The sequence below is a fragment of the Thalia democratica genome, chromosome 6, assembly GCF_965202585.1.
Source record: "Thalia democratica chromosome 6, ktThaDemo2.hap1.1, whole genome shotgun sequence".
In the NCBI taxonomy this organism is placed as follows: Eukaryota; Metazoa; Chordata; class Thaliacea; order Salpida; family Salpidae; genus Thalia; species Thalia democratica.
In genome coordinates this window covers 28,231,545-28,245,126 of record NC_139170.1, presented here as the reverse complement: position 1 = coordinate 28,245,126, position 13,582 = coordinate 28,231,545, and positions in this window count along the sequence as shown.

The window sequence follows — 13,582 nt, the reverse complement described above, 5'->3', positions numbered from 1 at the left end:
TAGCTATATTAAATGTAAGCCTAATAGTAAACTTAGTTTTTTAGTCATGAAAACAAGTGTCAATTATATCCAAACAAGCTTTTTTTATTTATTTAGTTGTTTGTTCTTGTAAGGAGAATTAGAAAATTGAAAATCATTTTGCTTAAAACAGCTTGAAAAAATCAAAAATGATAAAACTGTAATTGCTCTGGTGAATATATTTTAAATTTGCAGTTTGTCACTATCTTGGAATATTTTAACCATCATCAAAATTTCTCCTTAATCCTTAAATACATTTTAAATTCTTAAACCCTATTAAAACCTTTAAAGTTATAACGTTTTATTGTAATTTAAATACATTTTTGAAGTTATTACTTTCTAGAACCGCAGTAGACAATTTCTCTAGTTGGCCGGCCAGACGTAGTAGCGATTTTACACAACCGACCATATATATTAAACATGAATTTTTGCGGGCCACCGTGTTTTTGTAAATTTACAAGTTTTTTTTTGTTTATCTAACCACACTAAAACTTAGATGAGGGCCGAATGAACTTGCTTTTACTTGTGGGATCCTGTCTGTAAGCAGTATATTGCTCATCTCTATCTGGAATAATATAAGTTTTGGAGAGTGAACTTTGAAGCTGTTTACTTCGTTGTTTGTGTTTTTGTAGTTATATGTTCTCACCTAGAAACTCCAAATTAAAACCAAAACTATTTTAAGAAGTATACAAGAGAAATAATGAGTATCTACTGCAGGGATTGGCAAACTGCGCCCCGCGAAAAGTACCTTTCAGTATAAACATACTTTTTTTTTAATTATTGAAAAAGGTTCTGATTAAAACATGTAGTTCAGCTCTTAGTTTAAAAAATATAATTGGAATTTATTTTAATATTTACTTAATTTTTAGTTTATTTTAAGGTCGGCCTGGAATTTGACAATTCAGACTGAAAAACCTGGAATTTTTTACATAAGTAATTAAGAAATCTGAAGTTTTAAACAATTTTTACATGTTAAGTAGCAAGACTTGGATTTGACACAAAAATTCTATCATAGAGAAAAAAGATTGTCATCATCAGTTTTTTTTAAACATTTAAAGTATACCCTCACAGTATCTTTTCTATATTTTTATACTATTTAAAACCGTGTTTTACCTAAACTTAATTCCATACTAAAATAAAATAAAAAATGTATACTTTTAAAAACCTAGAAGAAATCTGAAAGGATCAGTTCTAAAACAGTTGGCCACCCTGATAATAGCATTTTTCTATAGATTGCCTTAATTTTAAATAAAAATTGCGGCCTGCGGAAATTTTTCAATGCAGTGCGGCACGCGAAGAGATTTTTCTAAAAAAACGCAACCTATAAAAAGTAGTCGACCCCTGATTTACAGAATTTATTAAACTAAAGTTTTTACATAGCTGCATGAAAAGTATAACTAGATGAGACTGTTAGTTAATACAAATTAGTTTAATGCATTATGATAATGGGTGTCATTTTTATGAAAAAGTATTCGCAAACTTCTAACCTATTTTCTTCTAATATCAAAGATTAACAGAGTGTAGACTTATTGAGATAGTTTAATGTTCGTGAATACTTTTAATTTGCAGGTAGTTCCTTATTGCACTAATCTTATGTAGGCTGCTATATTTAATTTTATGTTAAGTTGTGAATTAATTTTATTTGTAAATACTAACAAAACATATGTCTTAACTAAATTGAGACTAAAAAATAAAATACTAAATATTTATGTAGTTTTCAAAACATTCAGAAATACTAGCCGTATTAAGTAAAACGACAAGATCAACTTTAAAAGAAGAAAGAAAACTGAACTACTAATTTAACTTTTTGTTTTAAAAAAATCACTAAATATACGGGTAGCTGTCTAAATTGCGCGAGCGTCAAAATTGCACGAAAATACATTTACACGAAGACTAATTTGCACAAGAGCGCAAAGTTGCGAGAAGACACTTTTGCGCAGGGTATATTTTTGAACGCAGACACTTTTGCACAAAGGGTCATTTTTGCACGAGTGACAATTTAGCACGGAGGGTCAGTTTTGAACGGATTTTGTTTCCTTCCCAGGGACGTGTCAAAATTGCGCGTAGACATTTTTGCACGAGGGGACAAAATTGCACGAGAAGACTCTTTTGCACGAATAAATTTATATAATATTTAAAAAAATAAAAGAATAAAAATTAAAAAATTTTATAAATAAATAATAAAAAAATACGACTAAAAATATTTAACAATTATATAAATGAAAAATTTGAATTACAAAATTTATTAACTAAATAATAAAAAAATTAAGTAAAAAAAGACAAATCAATTAATAACAAAAAAAAAATATTAATTAGAAAATAACAAATCAAAGAATAATTAAAAAAAATAAAACGAAATAAAAAAAATTACTTTCAAGTAAGAAATAGAAACTAAATGTTTAATAGATTAAAATAAATAATAAAAAAATTCAGAATTTGAAAAATTAAATAACTTAATATTAAATAAAATTAAAAAAAAATAAATAAGATTTATAAAAATTAATAAATACATTAATAAATCTCCAAAATTAATAAAAAAAAGTCAAAATAAATTAGATAAGAATTTAATAAATTTAAAAGAAATAAAAGTATTAAAAAAGTCAAAATGAACAAACTAAATAATAAACAAAATTCAATCATAAAAATTATACAAATAAAAACTAGATTCTAACCGTTATTAAAATATAATTATCAAAAAGAGTTTTGTTTATTTATAAATTATTTTTTGTTAAAAATAGAAATTGACTAATTCTAGCTGTTGTATTATTTTGTTTCGTTTGAGTTAAAAGCTTGTATCTCCTTTTTCTTCCAAAAACGTAAGAAGAAAATTGCTTCTGACAGTGTTTTTTCGCAATTCTGGGTTAAATAAAGAGAAAAAACTGAGTAGGAGAAACTTAAGATCTAATTAGAGTAAATACGTGCAAATAGTGACGTAACTAAGATAAAGTTTAGACAAATAGAAAGTAATGATATACAAATTATGTTTAAAACTTTTATATTAAAAAAAAAGCTAAGTAAAGTTCGTGGAAGTACACAGCCGTAACAGAACTTTCTGTACAATGCACAATAAAAATTTCATCAGACGGATTTTCTCCTTTCTAAATTTATTTAATTGTCTCACTATTTCGCATGCTCGTTTTTTTTTCTGTGCAAAAGTATCTTCGTGCAGTTTTGTCCCCTCGTACAATTTTGTACGCTCGTGCAATTTTAACACCTACTCATGTAAATATTGTTTATTTAGTTTTATTTTTAATCTTGTTTTATTTCATATGGAAGTTTAGTATAACTTTAATTAAATTTAAGTTTACATCAATACATGTTTATTCTTTAATAAGGTATATTTTTTAAATAAAATTTCTGGTTTTATTTTTATAGAAAACATTTTAAATTTATATTAGTTTTTAAACACAACAATTTAGTTTCAATTTAAAAAAATTAAATGAAAAAAAAAATTATATAAACCTAATTAAATTAAAATTAATTACACGTATACATGCTTATAATTTTTTTCATAGAATATGAAGGCTTTAATATATTTTTTATTTAGTTATTTTAAGTTAGTATTTTTTGTGCAAAATTGACTCTCCGTGCAAAACTGTCTGTCGTGCAAAATTGACCTTCCGTGCAAAATTGACCTTCCGTGCAAAATTGTAACTCGTGCAAAATTGACCTTCCGTGCATAGAAGTCTTCGTGAAATTTTTTCTCCTCGTGCAATTTTGTGTCCGCGTGCAAACTAGTCTTCGTGCAAAAATATCTTCGTGCATTTTTGTACACTCTTGCAATTTTGTACTCGGGCAATTTTGTCTTCGCGCAATTTAGACCCGTTCCCAAATATACTTGGTATTTACTAAGCTTGAAAACTTACTTTTGTTAAAATTATGTGAAATTCAGGGTATTTAAGCGTCAGGCTAAACCAGTATTTTTTTGAAATGTTAACAATAGTTAAGTTTTTTTATGTTTAAAAATTACTTTAAAATGTAGAAATGTTTTTGTTTGAGTAGTTTTTAGAACGAAATAATTACTTGGTTTTTTGTACCCATAGTTCTACTTAAATTCAAGCAATAATAGTAAAATTTATCAGTCTAACTAAATAAGTAAAGGTTTTAGATTTTTAAAGTCGAATTTAAGAATTAATTTTTATCTTATTAAACAATAATATTGTGAATATTTTTTAGATAAACATTTGGTTTTTGTAGACAGAAACAGTTCTTTTAAATTTCAGTCTTATCAATTGACACATTTCGGGTTTATTTGCAAAAAAAAAGAGTATATCTTTTACTGAGAGCTAAGTATTATAGAGTGAGTGTATTAGTGTTGCTGTAATTAATATATCTTTTAACTGGACCATATCTATTTAAAATTGAAAAATTGAACAAAAAAGTCTTACTATTAACAGACTACGCTATCTTCAAAAAGGCCACTTCGTTTAATCTAGTCGTAAGCCCAACGGGGCAACGACCAACAAAGGTTAAGGAAAATTTTAGTCTAACCATACCAAGTAGTGTCAGAATTAAACTGCAAAGTTTAGCATATAAATTTTGGACATTGCAGTTTAATTGTTGCAAACAGACGAAGTACTAGAAAATTCTTTTACACTAATAGTTGTTATTTTTCTTACAAAACACTAACTAATACCTTTGACATATAAACATTAAAAGTTTGCATATAAATCACGGTAAACTGATTTGAGTTTTTAATTAGACAGTCATGTATTTAAGGCGTACCTTTTAAAGCTGCTAAATAAACAGTTTTATGTGAAAATTGTACATCAAGTGATTTTTTCCCATTTAGTACTAAAATAACCACCCAGTTTTCCACCAGAGCAACTATAATCTTTTATATTATTCAATTTTTTATAATAAAAAGTTCTATTATTATTGTTTATTGAACGATAAAAAAGCGCTCAAAAATTCGGTCTGAAGACCTGATGTGCAAAGGAACCTTTCGGTTATCGAGTTGTAAACCACATGCTTATAAAGTTTCTTACGAGCTATTACACATAGTTTTTTTTATCATTTAAATATTTAGATCTTTAGTAATAAACAATCAATTAAACGAAAAGAAAAATAAAACTAAACGAAAATTAACTGAATTTTGTGTTTAATAGTGTACTATGAGTCTTGTTTAGTATCATATGAACTAAAAAATATATATGAAATTTTTAATTAACTTTTAAAAGTAGATAAACAACACTAGTAACAAACGGTGAATACTTGAATTATATGTTACAACTTCTTTAAAGAAAGTAAAATGTAATACGCTGAAATTTTTTACAAAATTTTTTTTATGAGTGTTTTTGTTAAAAAGGTAATTTTTATTTAATAATCTAACTTGAACAGTAAAAAAACTTTAAATTTGAATAGTTAAATAAACTATTGTTACTTTTTTTTAAAGAACTTTAAAGAAGTGATTTTTATAACAACTGAACTTAACTTTTATAAAATAAATATATTATTTATAAGATAAATACTGTAAAATTTATGCTTTTAATAAGAAAAAAGGTAAAAAACTATAATAACTTTAACAATAATGATATTAACAACAACAAATTTCCTGCTATTTTAAAATATTATTTTTATTTTATTTTCTTTTGAATACTTGTCCTAGTCTAATAATAGAAAGCAAGCAAAATTTGCAAACATAAAAAGAAGAATTTTTTCTTTAATTTCCTCAAAAAAACAACAACAAAAAAACTTAAGCTTGCTTGGAACAGTTATCTTAGCTTACTATTTAAATACTTTATTTTCTGCTAAAGTAAAAACATCTATAACTACATTTTTACATTTGTATACTAAAAAAGGAAAAAAAAAAATGTAAGCATAACAAAAAATAAAAGATAAAAATTTTTAAGTGTTCTGAACTTAATTCAAAATAGTAATCTTAAAGAATAATCTAAAAGTGTATCCAAATAGAAAATGATAAAACCTAGACTAAACCAATGTTAATGTAACCAAATAAATCAACTTTCGAACAAAAAAAACAAAAGTACAAAAATATTGGTAGATAAGTGACTAGTATATTATGATAAGTTATACAAGACACACACTTTCAAAAACACTAAATATATTTTGATCAATTCTCTTCAGTAGAGTACAAAAAAAAATTTGAATAAATAAAGACAATAGGACCGGAAAAATGTGTAGTTACTTTGAAAATTCCATTTATTAATAAAAGCTCAGAGATGTTAGAAAAGAAAATTAGACAATTAGTAAGAAATTCTTATTATGCAGCGACCCTAGAATTGTTTTTACCTCTAAACCACTAATAACACCAGGTGGTAAGGATCCAGTATCAAAATTAAATAAAAGTATGGTAATCTACCAGTACAGTTGCTGTTGTACAGCAAGTTACATTGAATTAACAGCTAGACATCTAAGGAAGAGAATAAAAGAACACATACCAATATGTGTAGAGAATTTTTGCCTGTCAGATAAGAAAGATGATATACCGGGTAAGGTTTTAAACGCGTCTAAACGTTCATCTATTTCAGAACATTTAGTTAATTAATTAGATTAAAGATTGATTCATACAACTTGTGCAAACAATTATAATATAGATAAATTCAAAATTATTGAATTTGTAGCAATGTTTTTGATTTGATTAAATTAGAAGCCATTTGTATTTTGTTAAGGAAACCTGTTTTATGTAAGCAAAAAGATTTTGACTATACTGTTTCTTTATTTTCGTAACATTTTATAAGAATTGTTTTCATTTTATTTATGTTTAGTTTTACTGTAGATCAATTATAACGAAAATAGACTTATTTGGTTTTAACTTTTACTAACTACTTTTGTCTTTATTAATCTCTAGATTACTTTATGATTACTTGATTACTTGGTTATTACATAAGTGTGTAAAATCTTATCATTTGTCACATTGTACTCTACTGAAGAGAATTGATCGAAATATATTTAGTGTTTTTGAAAGTTTGTGTCTTGTATAACTTATTATTATAAAAGTATAAAAAAATAAATAAAATTTTGGATATTAAATGACAAATACTATTAACTCCTTAAAAAAAAGTGAACAGAAGTATTAGACAAAACTATTAAAAAACTGAGCTTTTACAGCTTAAAAATTTCAAATTGAATTGAAAAAAATTTGAGTCAAATAAAATTTAAAAGCTTTATTTTAGCTGTTTTTAGAGTTTAAGCTAGTGTAGAAGTTTTTTTTGCGAGTGTAGGCTTTTTTTACTTGTTTTTTAATACCTAAGTATTTACAGTATTAATGGTTCTATGACGTTTTAAGTAAGTTATTGTTTTAAGTCTTTTTTTTCTAGAAACTTATTATTTTTTTTTAATTAATTTAATTTTTACGACTTTCATATATCTTGTCAAACAAGATGAGCTCTTTCCTCGAGAGAAAAATAGAGTAACAAGTATATTGTAGAAATTGATCTAAAAAAAATCTACTTTTCATTCAAAATAGTTTCTATTTGTTTTTTACTTTGTGCATCAAGCACGAAATGCGTGTGATTAATGGCTGTTTTCAATTTCTTTTTAATATGCCTATAATTAAATAGTACTTAATACTAGGTTTATGTTTCCAAGTTTTATGAAATCAGTATATTTTCTATAATAAATTAAAAAACTCTCAACTCAAGTAAACTCTAAACTTTAGCATTAAGTTTCACCGCAAGCTTGCACTTTTTTCAATATGAAGGCTTGAAAAGTTTAGCCATATTTGCAGCTACTCCAAATGAGTTGGTGTCAAATATGCACGAAGGGACACTTTTGCACAAAGAATTACTTTTGCACGGGTCAAAAATTTATTTTTTTTGCTCTTTTTTTGATAAAAGTAGTATATTTTTTATTTACCACTGTTGCCATTATCCCTTACCCTTAGTCCGTAGTTTTTTTTTCTTATTTTTTCTTATTAATTTAATTTTTCTCTTTTTTTTTAATATCACTTTTACCCCTTAGTCGGTAACTTTGTTTTTTATTTTTGTTTAGTTTATTCCATTTTTTTTTACTTTAACTTTTACTCTTAACTCTTACTCGGTAATTTTTTATTTAGTTTCGTTATTTTTTTTTACATTACTGTCGTTCAAACTTAAACCGTCCCCGCCTCAAGTACATGCAGTTTTTTACCGATTACCGTAAGTGAGTTTTTTTACTAATTTTATATCTTTTATTTTTTAACGCTTACCTAAACGCGTACTCTAACACTAACTATAACCCATAGTCTAACCCTTACCCTAACTTTAAGAGTTTTACAAAAAAAATACATGTATGTATTTGTTTATTGGACACGAATAAATTAGTGCTACAAATTGAGTTATTACTTTTAAACATTCCTAAAATACTAATAGTTTGTTTAATGCAAAAAATTTAAAGTTTTATCAAATAAGCAAACATTTCTATTTTTTTTTTTAATAATGTTAATTAATGTTTTAAACTTTGTTAAACCTTCGTATTTATAAGTTAGAGATAGTTACTTTTTGCTATTTACTTTCGACAATTTGAGATCAAGACTTAAAGTAGATCATAACAAAATTATTAAGTAAAAGGGAATCTTAAAACATAGCAATTAACTATAACGTCTTGTCCTGGACAATAAGTTGAAAGGTGTTTGTGGTATGCGAATTGATAACCGAAAGATTCTTCGTGCACCAGGTCCTAGAACTAAATAGCATGAGCGTCTTTTTGTTTCGCTTATTAAACTATATTTATTTTTTGTCAATTAGACTTACCAAACTTTAATTTAATTAATTTACAAAAAATGTATTCAAATTTTAATTATAAAAGATTAAAACTGTTTTTAAGTTACGAAACTGTGGAACTATATTAACTGTGATCCATTGTAATACACTGTTTTGTACAGACAATTTTTTAACCCAAGTAATTGAAAATCCAACCCATAAGAATGGTAAGATTCTCGACCTCATAATTTGCAATCATTTTGGTCTAGATAGAATCATATCACACTCAACTAATTTTCCATTAACAAACACTTGTGACCATAACTTGCTTTCACTAAAAATTAAAATTGAAAATAAAATAGTACCTATTGCTAAAAAAGTCTCATATGACTATAAAAAAGCAGATTTTGAAAGCATCAATAATTTCCTGTCAAAAAGTAATTGGACCTCTTTATTTAAAAATTCAGAAAATCTCCAGCATTTCTACGATCAATTTATTAGCTTAATCCAAATCTCAATCAAACGTTTTGTTCCATTTTATTCTAAAAATAACAAAAGTAAAAAATATCCATCTCATATTAAAAAGTTATTAAAAGAAAAAGCGAATCTATACAAAAAAAGTAAGACAAATAAATCACTTTTGATAAAATACAAAAACAAGTCTAAAGAATATCAATTAGCTGTTAAAAAATACAACTTTGAATATGAAAACAAAATCTGCAAAAACCCAAATTTAAAAAAGTTTTATAGCTACGTGAAATCTAAACTTAAGTTGAATAATTCCATAAATCTCTTATATGATAATGATAAAAACAAAACAGTAACCTCAGATTTTGAAATAGCCACACTTTTTAACATAAATTTTCAAAAAATTTTTAAAAAAGACGAGAGTTACCAGTCTTTTAAGCTACCCCAAAAGAATTGTAGTAAAATGCAAAATTTTTTCATAACCTATGAAAACATTATAAGTTCAATTAACCACTTAAAAGATAAAATCATAAGAACGCCTGAAAACATTCCACCCTTTTATATCAAGCATGTTATCCAATCAATAATTTTTCCACTATCATTAATATTTAATTGCTCTCTAGAACTATCTGATGTTCCTAAACAATGGAAAACATCTTTTATCGTTCCTGTGCACAAGAAAGGTAATATACACGATGCGTTAAATTACAGACCAATATCTCTAACAAGTGGCTTCTCAAGAATTTATGAACATATTGTATCTGTAAAAATTCTCAGTCACCTCTTTGATAACAAATTATTAACTAACAAACAGTTTGGTTTTGTCCCAAACCGCTCATCAACCATTCAACTATTAACATGCTTACATTCTTGGTTAGTTCCTTATCTCAAAAATGAATTTACTAAAGTAGTTTATACGGATATTCAAAAAGCCTTTGATTCAGTATCACACAAAAGATTATTAAAAATTTTAAATCAGTATGGGCTACATGAAAGCTTGATTGATTGGTTTGATAACTTTTTAAATAACAGATCACAAAGAGTACTCATCAATAATACGCTTTCTGACTCTTTAACAATCTACAGTGGAGTACCACAAAGTGGTGTAGTTGGTCCCCTTCTCTTTTTAATTTATATTAATGATATTTGTTCAAACATTGATATTAAAAGTGAGTTAAGCTTATTTGCAGATGATGCCAAAATCTTTAGTCAGTCAAATACTTCATTACAACTATCTTTAGATAATATTTACATATGGTTAAAAACAAGAAAACTAAACTTAAATCCTAGCAAATGTAAAATTCTAACCATTAACAAAAAAAAATCTTCTCCAACTGACCTCTTAATCAATAACATCAAGTTACCAGAAATTAAAGTTTTTAAAGATTTGGGAATTTATATTTCCAAAGATTTGAAATGGAATGAACATATCAACTATTTATATAAGATTGCAAAAACTACATGTTATCAAATATTAAAAAGTTTTAAAACTAATTCTGCTTCAATTCTGACAAAACTATTTAAAACATACGTTTGCCCTAAACTTGAGTTTAGTACCCAAATTTGGTCACCCCATTTAAAAAAGGATATTAACAAAATTGAATCTGTGCAAAGGAGTTTTACCTGTCATATTTGTAGTCGTTGCAACATATCTTACACATCATATAATGATAGAATGATTAAATTTGGCTTGAAATCACTGGAATATAGAAGATGGGAATTTGATTTACTAACTCTTTACAAAATTATAAATGGCAAATATAAAAGTTTTTTTAACCAGTTTTTTAGTTTTTTCCCAAAATAAATATCAACTAAGAGGAAATAATTTGAAAGTAAAATGTAAACATGATTTTAAAAACAGTCAGTGGCAAAGCGCATTTTTTCACAGAGCAAAAGCTATGTGGAACAGACTACCTCAGGATATAGTATCTTGTGAGAGGGTAGAACAATTTTGTTTAACGCTAAAAAGATTTGATTTAAATACAATAAATACTAGTAAAGTTCTCTAATTTTCCACTATAAACAAAAGAAAAAATATTCGTTTCCCTACGCCTCCCCCTACAAACTTTTAGTTTACTTATTTATTTTGTAATTATGAATTTTTTTTATAAGCGATGATTTAGACAAACTTCTTTATTGTGTGCACTAAGTATTATATATAAGTTTGAATTTTTTGAATTGAATTTTTAATTTAGTTCATTTGTATATCATATTGTGTTTAACTTTGTGTTTTTATTTAAATTATGTTTATATATATATATATTTATTTATCTTAAAGTTTTGAATATAAGTTTATTTTCTTTTTCTCTTTTTGTGTGTCCTGTTTAAGTGGCTCAGGTTTTGATGCCTGAGTCCAACATTGCACAATAAACAATATAATAATTTTAATAATAATATTTATTTTTTTGTTAGTAAGCAAGACTACATTACTTTTATAAAGTAGCATTAGCTCACATCTTAAAAAGTGGAGGAGGTTCCTTTTGCAGCCCTGTTTACCACACTAACAAAAACTACTATTTTTTGTGGAGCTTCTCCACTAGGGTTTCCCAAAGTGGGCCATATGCTGCATTGAGACAAAGGGGGCATGAAGCTATAATTTGAAACTTACACCATATTAAATGTTCTGAAGTTAATGATGAAAAGCAAGAAAAAAAGGCCTTAGGCGTGTTTAAGGGTAGTTTTAAGAAATTTTAGAAGGGGCCATAGCTTTTTAGATTTCGTTTAAGGGGGCCTTATGATAAAAAATTTAAGAAACCTCCGGCTTAGATTTTGTATATTATTTAACACAAAGCTATATTCTAACTGTTTATAAAAAATACTATTTTGATTTTTTAACACGCAAAAAAGTTTAGAGGATATTTTTAAACACTGAAAACTTATTTTTCTTTATATTTAAATGGAATGTTTGTTTGTGAGGGAAGTAAGAATTTAAGCTAAATTTTGTTCTACTGTTGGATAGTATAAAAAAAGAGTAAAACTACGTTTAAAAATTACTAAAATACTATCTATAATGTAACAAATATTTTTTTGGGTCTATATCTGGACAAACTTTGAAAACTTGATTAAACGGAAATTTGCTTCTACATAAATTATCGAAGAGACTCATTCAGACAATAAACTGTTAGAGAATATAAATAACTCAACTTTTATTAAATACCATTAAAGTAAATAATAAACACAATGAATCGTGCTTTCATAATACGTTTTTTTTAACATTTTAAAAATCTAATAACATTTTAGCATAGCTAACAAAAGTGATCAGTACTAATAATAGTTTATTAATAACTTATTTTTAACAGTTTTATAAAAAATTTAGTATATAGTCGTAATCAATTAGAAACTAACTTTTAACCACAAACTAAAAATAATAATAAAAAAACTTAAGTTTTTTCAGTCTTTTACAACATAAACTAGTTTTTATTTTTTGAAATAGTTTTGAACTCTTTATCTAAGCAATCAAGCTACAAACTCACGCTAGCTTTGTTCAGTTTTACATACGGCTTGTTGTCTGATGAACAAAGACAATTTTTACCAAACACGAAGACAAAATAAGTTGCTACTCTTTGAGACAAAAACGCCTTAGTGACTAAAAAATTGCTTGAGTAACATCAAACTAGCCTGTGTTTATGAGATAACTGAAAAAAAGTTAATATGAGCCAAAAGCTAAAAAGTACTATTAAATAAGCTTAAGTACCCAAATACTTACAACATGATTTAATAAAAAAACAAGTTGAAAATTAAAATAAGTTTTTAACATAAGCAATACCCTAACTAGCCATAGTTTAGCAAAAAACATTCGAACAAGCCTCAGTCAGACTAAGTTTTTTCAAATAAATCAAACTAGCCTAAGTGATCCTGAGTGTGTGGCAACCCTTGAACAATCATCTGGATTGTTAGTAATTCTACAGCTGACACAGAACACAATACTGCTAATGGGAAAAAACGAAGAGTCTACTACAGTTTGTGATCTAAAATATTAGATCAGGCCATACAAAATAGGGCAATATCAAGTTCCCGGTCCAGAGAAAAAACCATTGATGTAGAAATAACTTTTCATACAAAAACAATGAGGTCTCAAGTTGAGCGATATTTCCCCCTTAGTTTTAGAACTACTGATAAATGTGATAAAGATTAAAAATGTAGTTCCGCTTACGGTGAATAACTAACAACTCGAAACTACAACACTTATACATTTTCCAAACGCTTTGTTTTAACTATAGACTTATATTTAAATAAACTTATATAGTTAAATCTAGAATAAAATTTTATTTTGTGTAGTAAACATACTTTAATAAAAATCTGCTTTAGCAATTTACCGATAAAAGATTTTAAAGCTCCAATTTGTAGCAACCACGTAACAAAAGAAACACTAAATTAAAAAGATCAACAGTTAGTTACTTAAAACAAAAAAAAAGCCAGTTATAGTATAGAAACTTAAAAAAAATAGTTGTGTA